Source organism: Triticum aestivum, chromosome 2B (genome assembly GCF_018294505.1).
Source record: "Triticum aestivum cultivar Chinese Spring chromosome 2B, IWGSC CS RefSeq v2.1, whole genome shotgun sequence".
Lineage (NCBI taxonomy): Eukaryota > Viridiplantae > Streptophyta > Magnoliopsida > Poales > Poaceae > Triticum > Triticum aestivum.
The window spans coordinates 6,239,051-6,248,915 of NC_057798.1; the positions used below are offsets into that span (position 1 = coordinate 6,239,051).

Below are 9,865 nucleotides of genomic sequence, written 5' to 3' on the forward strand. Positions count from 1 at the left end.
GGTCTGTGGCAAAAGATCCAGTTTTTCTCTAGAACTAGAAGGATTGTGCATTCGCGCCTAACTACATGACAATACCTATCATCTTCTATACATTAAATGGGAAATTTATTTAAGTGTGAGGTATGGTGTAGTACAATGAAGATGACAAAATAAGGGAATTATTACTCACCAAGCGTAGATTGAGTTGAATGTTGCGTGGTACAGTCCACACGTTGGGTAGCAAATATTTCTGATACGAGCACAACTCTACATCTGCAAGCTCTTGAGGACCACTTGAAGCCCGTATCGCGGGCGTATCGTGAATACATCCATCGGCACATGGACATACTTGGGGGAGAGAGAGACTGAGAACCTCTGCAGTATCGTTGCGAATACAACCTTCACCTCAATCATGGTAAAGTTCTGCCCAATGCAAGCCCTTGGCCCCATAGAGAAAGGTAGAAATGCATAGGGGTGCTTTGCAGCCCTGCTCGCCCCGTTCTCGAACCTTTGAGGTTTGAAATCTTCAGCATCCTTGCCCCAGAGCTCCTTGTCACGGTGTATCGTCTTGATTGGGGTCGATAGAATTGTGCCTTCCGGTACCCTAATGCCTCCGAGCTCAATATCAGTGTCTGCTTTCCTCTAGATGTTTGTGACAGGGCCATATAGCCTAAGTGTTTCTAGAATGAACATGTTGACCAGTTTCATATTGTTGACCACGTCAGCAGTAGGGATTTCCCTGCCACACTCTCTCATCACCTCCTCCCTGAGATTCTCTTGCCACTCTGAGTGTGTGCTTAACAAGAACATGGTCCAGGTGAGCAACTGTGTGGTGGTCTCATGGCCTGCTAAGTAGAAGGTCTTGCACTCTTCTATGATCTCGTCCATACTCATGAGTGGGTTGTGTGCGTGCTCTAGCGCGCATGTATTCATGATTATTCCAAGCATGTCGTTCCCGTATCCCATGGTCTCCTTGCAGTTGAGCCGATTGTTTATGATATTGATGAGGACGCTCCTCACCTCTTTCTCAAGTGCATGCATCTTTAAGTTACTTTTGGTAGGAAGGTACCTGGTTAATTTCAGAAACATACTTTCATAAAATGGTGCTTAGTGAAATTGTATATTGCATGTTGATTTGAAACTAAGAGGAGGGGGAGTATACATAAAAAATGCATATGTTGAATATGTACCTGAATGCCGGGATGAGGTTGAAAACATTGAATATACTAGAGAAGGCAAGAAATTGGAGCTCTCTCTGCGCCAGATAGACTTCCTTGGCCTCTTTGTGGTCTCTCCCAAATGCCACGTGTGAGATCACCTCGGCCGCAACCTCCTCGAACTGGCAAGTAACATCAATCTCCACCTGACCAATTTTCTTTTCCAACTTTGCTTCCCAGTCCGACAACATGGACTCAACACAATCCGACACCGTGATAGCCAGCATCTGTCGAGCCAAACCTCGTCGCACATGCAATGAGTCAGAGAAGTCCCACACCTAAGACATACTTCCTAGTTTCTAAACTAGTTGATGTGGAGGATTTTACATGGTCTACATTAGATGAATTAATTTAATCGCTAATTCTAAGAGAAATATGTTAGTAGATTGCTAAATAAACACCATAAATCTAGCTACTAGTATAATTTGTATCTCACAAATTTTAATTGTTTCTTTGTTAATGGACTTGCTAGTTTTCAAACTGACGGAAACTAGATATCACAGAGATTCATATGTATTTTTCCTTTTTGTTTGATTGATTTTTCATTCCTTTTGTTGGCTTTCATTTTTGTCTTTTAACACATGCAACTAAAGTTACGCGCTCGCCGGTCTGCGTGCAACTATAGTTGCATGCTTGCCGGCCGAGCATAACTACAGTTGCACACGACCCATCTATATGGAACCACAACATCCCTTGTCAGCCTTGCGCATCCACCGGCGTGCAACTACCATAGCACGCCCGCTGGCTATATGCAACTGTATATGTCTGTGGCAAGTATAGTTGCACGCAACTATGGTTGCACGCTGCTCGATGCGCGCAACTGCATTTAGGTAGTCATAAAAAGAGTAAAGTGCATTATAGGTCCTTGAACTATTTTGGAGGTGTCATGTAGGTCCTCGTACTATGAATATTGTCATCTGGGTCCTCAGAGTGCAATATGTGTGTTATCCTGGTCCTCAAACTATTTCAAAGGTGTCACGTAGGTCCTTGAACTATTTCAGGGGTATCACATATATAAACACTTATTACACTTTAAGGATTTTTGAGGACCTGGATGGCACTTTTCATGGCTTGAGGACCTACGTGACACCAGCAAAATAGTTCGAGTACCTAGGATGCACTTCACTCTCAGAAAAATAAGAAATGCAATAAAGGAATTTGAGACAAAATAATAATAAAAGAGTATTTTTATGAAAAAATGAAGAAAAAACAATAAACTACAGGAAAAATAATCCTATACTAATGTGAGCTGAGGGACTCAGTGCATCTATAGCCGGGCGCTCTAAATCTGTCACAAAATCAACCCACCCGAGTGCCTCAAATGTGCCTCAAATGCACGGACTGACCGGCACCCCTCATATCCAGCCCAAATATGGGGCGGACATGGGGCGGTTTGGGCGTGTCCGGGCGCGTCCGCCATGTCGGCTTGGCCCAGCCTGGCCCACGGCTGCCAGGAAAACCTTAGACCGCAGTCAATCTGAACTTCACTTGACTCCCTCTTCGTCCACTCCACTTCGGATCCTCTCCAAACGCATCTGGCGGCCCGTGACCGAAGCAGTGCTGCCTCTGGTGGGGAATCCGGCTCCGACGACGACTGGGCTAGCCTTCTGCGTGAAGCGGAGCCCGACGATGTGGAGGAGATCACCCTCTGCATCGCATTGAGGCATTTTATCATCGACCAAGGAGGATCCGGCAGCGGCGGATCCACTTCATCAGCACCCGAGGCCCGGCGATCCCGCCTGGCGTGCAGCTCCGGCCACTCCGCTCCGCTCCTCCAGTTACGCCACCCATCACCACCATCCTCAGCTCCGGAGGTGGTGCCCGGCCACCGCTGGGTCCTCGTGCACATGTCGTGGCCGGCGAGAACTCGGACGCCCAAGTCAGAGGCACGAGCAGCCCGGCGCGAGCGGCAGTGGGCAAGGTAGAGGGCAATGGCGTCTGAGTCGATGTCCGCGCGACGGTCGATCTTAAGGCAGCGCTCCTCGTGTCTGTCCTCTGCCGCTCTCTCACAACGGCGGAGACAGATGTGCGGCGCCTCCACTGCAAGAATGCCAAGGCGCTCTGGCTGACCACCGAGTTGTCGGAGCGCAAGGTAAGAAAGAAGGCGGTGGCGAAGGCCAAGGCAGCCGCCATGCGAAGGAGCAGGACCGCCTGCTCCGCAGGCTCTCGGTCATGTCATATCTAACGGACGGCTTCACCTTCAGCTCCGACGATGACGCGCCTGCGCACACCAAGACCTACACAGAGGAGGGGCATAGCCGCGCCAACGACCGGAAGGGGAAGGGGCCGGCGAGGAAATGGTGATTTTCTCCGCCCTTCCCTGTTCTGTTTATATTTTATCTATGTTACGTAAGTAGTTTGTTCTATGGATTTGCATTGTTCGTCGTTGAACTCCGATGAATTATGTTCCTTTTGTCTGGCTGATCTGATGAAATGCGTTTTGATCATGTGTTTTACGTAGTGTTGCATAATTTTTTTGGATATGAGGGACGCGAGTGTGGAAGACAAAATATAAGGCGTGCCCGCGGAATGTAGATGCTCCCACAAACACCACATCTAGCCACACCCTTTTTTAATATATCTATACCTTTATACCTACTAATAAAAGAAATAGGTATTCTTAGTCCGTCATGCTATTTTATAAAAAAAATCCTGATTTTTCTGACATTAAACCAGCAGTAGATATCTAATGTTTTTTTTAAATACTCATATCTTCTAAACCATAACTCCAAACTTAACATGTTATATATGAATTTTGATTAGAAAAAGTAGAATCTAAATATGATGTTATTTGACATGTTAACAATTTAAAAGAAAAATACTATCTAGGGTGCAATCTTAATCAATAATGCATTATCCGCCTTTCTTTCATACCAATAGTGATTCGAATTGGGGACGAACATTTCAGCAAAATCTAGATTGGACATGAAATTGAAGATAAATTTGCTAGGGACACCCAATAAATAAGGACATGCATGACAAGAAAAAAAAAAGAAGAACCCAATAAAGATGGGATGTCCGCTATAAAACAAATAAAAGAGAAAATGCAGAGGAGACTCGATAAAGATGAGACGTTGCGCTATTCTCCTATATATAAGAAGAAGAAAGAGAGGACATGCATGGCAAAACGTAAAAAGGAGGCATGCACGACAAAAAAAACTAAAAAACATGTTTGACAAGATATAAAAAATGATGAAACAGGGACCAATACCTATGACATGTATGACAAAAAATACTGATGAAATATAAACGCAAGTACCTGCGTCCACAGGAGACCATACAAAAATGGTATTTTTCAGACAAAAAATCTCTTTGTGCTTAATCCTATATTTTTGCTAGTGAAGAAAATAAATCAATTGGGCACGTACGTGTCTCAGGAGGTCGTGATATTTTGTTCTTATTAAAACCTTAGGAGAAGTGCTGAGTGGCGGCTGTTGTGAAGTGCAGAGTCGATCTTGGCTCATTTATATTATTATTACTACGTACCTTTAGCTTGTCGACATTGAAGACTGGATGGACGACCTTCCGGTGTCGCTTCCACTCGTCGCCGTCGATGAGGATGAGCCCCTTACCAAGCAAGCGGGTGAAGTGATCGTTCACGGGATTCTTTGGAAACAGCCCCGTGCGGTCGGAGAGCACCTGCTTCACCATGTCCACGTCCCCCATGAACAATTCCGGCCTCTCCCCAGGCCACGAGACGAACGTCCGTCCTGCACACCAGTGCACACAGCGGATGAATGGTTTTGCGTGCGAGATACAGGAAATTAATCGCCGCCCAAAGTCGTGGGCGTGGCAATTATGACGTACCGTATTGGGCCATCCATTTGCGAAAGTAGGGCTGCACCAGGGCGCCATAGTCATGGCAGCCGACGTCGAGCACGAGCCCTGCGCTCTGAACGAGCAGACGCTTTATCTCGCGGATGTTGCGGAACCGGTAGCCTGGCCCGCGCACGCCCTGCGCCCGGAACGCCCGGGTTATGGCGCGGGGCCTCCACACGAACCGCGACAGAGCGCTAACGACCCACGACAAGGCCAGCGCGGCGGTCACGCCGGCGGCCACCATCCAAATCATGGCCACGCCCATGGTGTGTGCGTTAGGAAACGTGCGCGTCTTTCTGGTGTGAGTCTGGATCCAGCCGAGGAGGTGGTATTTATACAGCAATTTTGGGCAGCAACGGTGAAGGTGGTTCTCTTGCGGCGTGTTTAGTTGGAGGCCCAACCAAGCCCGTGCGGGAAGGGAACGGGCTGATTGGTTGCCTTGTTTTACTATTAGGCTTTTACGTGGTGTCTTCTTCAACCTCGAGTAAGCTCCTCTCTAATCTCCTCTCTTCCATGCCCCTCTGATCTACACGACGATGCTTCGATTCGTAAACAGCTAACCCCCAACCACATAAAATGCTAACCACTAAACAGAATTTCATTGCATTTATAATGAAAGTAGGACATGCACGCATATATTGTGGCTAGCTCAAATTAGACGGGACCGTGCATGGGTTTAATATAAAATGCTCTCTCTATTAATAAATGAAAAAAGACGAGGGAGTATAACAAAGGAGCACCTCCAACAGGCAGGCTATATCTGTAGACAATTCTAACAGAGAGCGTAACAAAGGCAATGAGCCCTAAAAGCGTAGCCATGCTTTAAAAATTGATACACCTTTAATGGCCCATATGATGATACAAAAGTTTTATGTCTTGATACAAAAATTGCTGCGAGTGATCCTGGTTTGCATCACCATTATCAGCTTCCCTAAAATAAAAAAACGATGCGGCGAAAGCCCCCACCGCCCAAACTAAAAGTTCAACGCGGCCGACCCAGCCCACCTAAACCTCAACGTCGTTCGACACTCGCCGTCGGACAACGCCTCCACTCCGTTGGCCACCCCAGCTCCGCCACCAGATGTTGACCAATCCCGGCCCCTCCGCCAGCCCGTCTTTCGTTCCCACATGCCGACAAGTCTGCTACGACCCCATGAGCCACCACGGAAGCTTGGCCTATCACTTCCGGCGATTCTCCTGCCCCTTCACCCAGTGGCGGAGCCAGAAAATTTGTATTAGGGGGGGCGAGGGATGTTGAGGCAGGTTAGAGAGGGCCAAATCATATAAAGACATGCTTTTAGCAGCAAATAACCATGAATTCTGCACTGGTCATCAGTAAATTAACTACAAATCCTTGATGTTAGGGGGGGGCCAGGCCCCTGCTGGTCCCCGCTGTCTCCGCCACTGCCTCCACCTGCGAAAATGGTCGGCCTGCGAGGTCGATTAGCGGTTGGTACACGTCGAATCGATCGGTGCGACCACCACCGAGTGCCCAATAGGGCTCTCGGCGTTCGAACAGCTCGGAGCTAACGGAGTTGGCTGCACCCATCCTGGATTCCCTCCGGGGCCTGGTCCTACTGTGCTCGGAATTGGGGTTCCATTATTTTATCTCATTGGGTTGTTTAGAATTTTTTAATACATCCCTACTCAATTTTCTTCCCGCTGCAACGCACCGGCATATTTGCTAGTATTTTATACACACACTATATAAGCACACATCCTAAATGATTCCCATTCGTCTTTTGAGCTGGTGCTTGCCTTGGTTTCGCCACGGAAAAGTGCGTGAAACTCTGATGCAAACTAAGTTGTACTACTACACAAGAAACACACTGAGCTACCGTGCGACCGTAGCTTATAGCTCGGGCACCCGGCGAGACGATGGAGCTGGAATCGATGGTGGAGACAACCAAGATGACGGGCTCACCGTTCCCGACGGTGGAGAAGTGCTCGTCTGTGGACCGGAGCGGGGACACGGTGGTGGCAGACCTGGACGGCACACTGCTGTGCGACCGGAGCTCTTTCCCGTACTTCGCGCACATGGCTTTCGAGACCGGCGGCGTACTCCGGCTCCTGTTGCTCCTCCTGCTGGCTCCACTCGCAGGGCTCCTCTACTTGTTCGTGTCCGAGTCGGCGGGCATACAGGTGCTCATCTTCGGGTCCATGGCCGGCGCCAAGGTCGATGACGTCGAGTCTGTGGCACGCGCGGTGCTGCCCAAGTTCTACTGTTCCGACCTCCACCCGGAGTCGTGGCGTGTGTTCTCGGCGTGCGGACGCCGGTTCGTGCTCACCGCGAACCCAAGGATCATGGTGGAAGCCTTCCTGAAGGACTACATCGGCAGCGATGTCGTGCTCGGCACTGAGCTCGTGGTCTGGGGCCGTAGGGTGACTGGGCTCGTCTGCTCCCCTGGCGTGCTCGTCGGCGACAACAAGGCCGATGCGCTGCGTCAAGCGTTCGGCAACGCAATGCCGGAGATTGGCCTCGGTGACAGCAAGTCGGACTTTCCGTTCATGCGGCTGTGCAAGGAGCGGTACATGGTGCCCCCGACGCCGAAGATGAAGCCCGTGCCGCAGGAAAACCTGCCGAAGACGGTGATCTTCCACGATGGCCGGATCGTCCACAGGCCGTCGCCGGCGCTCGCGCTGCTCACCTTGCTCTGGTTTCCCATCGGGCTCCTGCTCTCCTTCCTCCGTATCGCCGCGGGCTCGCTCCTGCCGATGCGCATGGTGTACCACGCCTTCACTGCTCTCGGAGTCCGCGTCACCATCAAGGGCAACCAGCCACCACCAGCATGCCTCGAGTCCGGCCAGACCGGCGTGCTCTTCGTCTGCTCCCACCGCACTCTCCTCGATCCAATCTTCCTTTCCACGGCCCTCGGCCGGCCGATCACCGCCGTCACCTACTCCGTATGTACATATGCAACTACTGGATAGCAGTCACTCCATTAATTGGTCACGTCACGTGTTGATAAACAACCGGATGTACAGGTATCACGGCTGTCGGAGATACTGTCGCCGATCCGAACGGCGCGGCTGACCCGTGACCGCGCGGTGGACGCGGCGATGATCCGGCGCCTGCTCAAGGAGGGCGACCTTGTAGTCTGTCCCGAGGGCACGACGTGCCGGGAGCCATTCCTGCTGCGTTCTCGGCCTTGTTCGCGGAGTTGACTGACGAGATCGTGCCGGTCGCGATGGAGACCCAGATGAGCATGTTTCATGGCACGACGGCGCGGGGGTGGAAGGGGCTGGACCCCTTCTACTTCTTCATGAACCCAAGCCCGGGCTACATGGTCACCTTCCTCGACAAGGTCCCACACGAGCTCACCTGCAAGGGCGGCAAGACCAGCCATGAGGTGGCCAACTACATCCAGAGACTCATTGCCTCCACGCTCACGTATGAGTGCACCAGCTTCACCAGGAAGGACAAGTACAGGGTGCTCGCCGGCAATGATGGTTCCCTCGTTTCCAAGCCTAACATCGACAAGAAGAAGTTCATGGGCTTCGCAAAGAGCAAGGCTCAACGGAACCAATAAAGGGGGTCGGCACCCCCCGGGTGCTACCACACCTTTTACCTGCCAACAATGTACTACGGGATTCCCCAGATTATTAAGAAGTTGGTTAGCTAAAACCCCTCTGGTTCTGATTCTAGCTTCTATATACAAAAGTTGGCATATGATCCATAGAAGTAATAAAAATAATAATACAAGAACAGCTGATCTGCACTGAGGACCCGACATGTATATGTTAAACTCGATTAGTGTTAAACCAAATTGAATATGTATGTTCCGGTCGCAACGTTTCGGTCCACGCGGTTAGAGTCAAGGAAGGCATGGCCTCCTCAAAGCTGCAGATCGAGCACCATCCAGATGTTGTGGGAGTAGCGAACCAATCTGTGGTTGGATGCTTAGGAGGACAGTAGTATCCCCAGCCCACCAGAGTTGAAGTCCTAGACTTGACACCTGTGCTCGTATTTTCATGGATTTATTTCAGACCTTCCGGCCGGTAATGTGCATTCAATATGGGGAGTTCGTGCCAACTACGAAGATATCTGTGGCGACTTCATCAATCTCAAGATGATGTGCCTGCTTAGTCACTTGGATATGCTCATAGGGGTAGGTAGTGCGTTCGTGCATTCATAGGGGTGGGTGTATGCATGTATGTATGAGCGTTTGCGTCTGTACTGTGTAAAAAATATGATTGTCGCGGGAGTTTTGCTCGATGATGGTAATATCAATGAAGGTGAACATCACCGTTCTACTATATAAAAATGACACAAGTATTATCAACATAATTCAGAGAATATGCCGACCGTAAAGAAGTTTCATCTTTGTAACGCATGGCCATATTTCCATGCAATTAGAAAAAAGAAATATGTGAGCCTATAGTTGAGTCTAGGAACAGAAAATATATACTTTTGTAGGAAAGAGCAAAAATGTGTGCGGCCGTGAAAGGATCTGAATTCCTCGCACAAATGCACAAGTTGTAAACTAATTAAGGCACTCTTTGTGGCTCGCTATTTTCCTCAAAAGTGAGAAACACGTCTAGCTTTCCCACCCTCATTATCATTAAATAATGGAAATCCACATACTCTCACGGAAAAAAAATCGCCGTGTCGCTGCGTTCTCCGACACGGGGGCAATAGTTAGCGCTGCCACCAGGAGCCCTGCTCCCCTGATCTCCTTGTCTCGCCACTGCAAGGGGACTCGCCGGCGAAGCCCGGGAAAGGCCGGGGACGGTGGCGGCGGGGTGCTCCCCTGAAGCGCCTCTCTCCTCCCTGGGGCGTGCTCCCGTGTGTGGCCATGGTCCACGGCTGGCGGCAGCTGGATCTGCGGGGCGGTGGCGATGGGGCTGCA

General features: G+C 49.9%; 2 pseudogenes; one reads left to right on the plus strand and one right to left on the minus strand.

The window, feature by feature from the left end:
- Positions 1 to 246: 246 nt before the first annotated feature.
- LOC123039856 (cytochrome P450 709B2-like) lies at positions 247 to 5,280 on the minus strand (annotated as a pseudogene).
- A 1,646-nt stretch (positions 5,281 to 6,926) lies between these two features.
- On the plus strand, positions 6,927 to 8,545 carry LOC123047667 (glycerol-3-phosphate acyltransferase RAM2-like; annotated as a pseudogene).
- Positions 8,546 to 9,865: the final 1,320 nt, after the last annotated feature.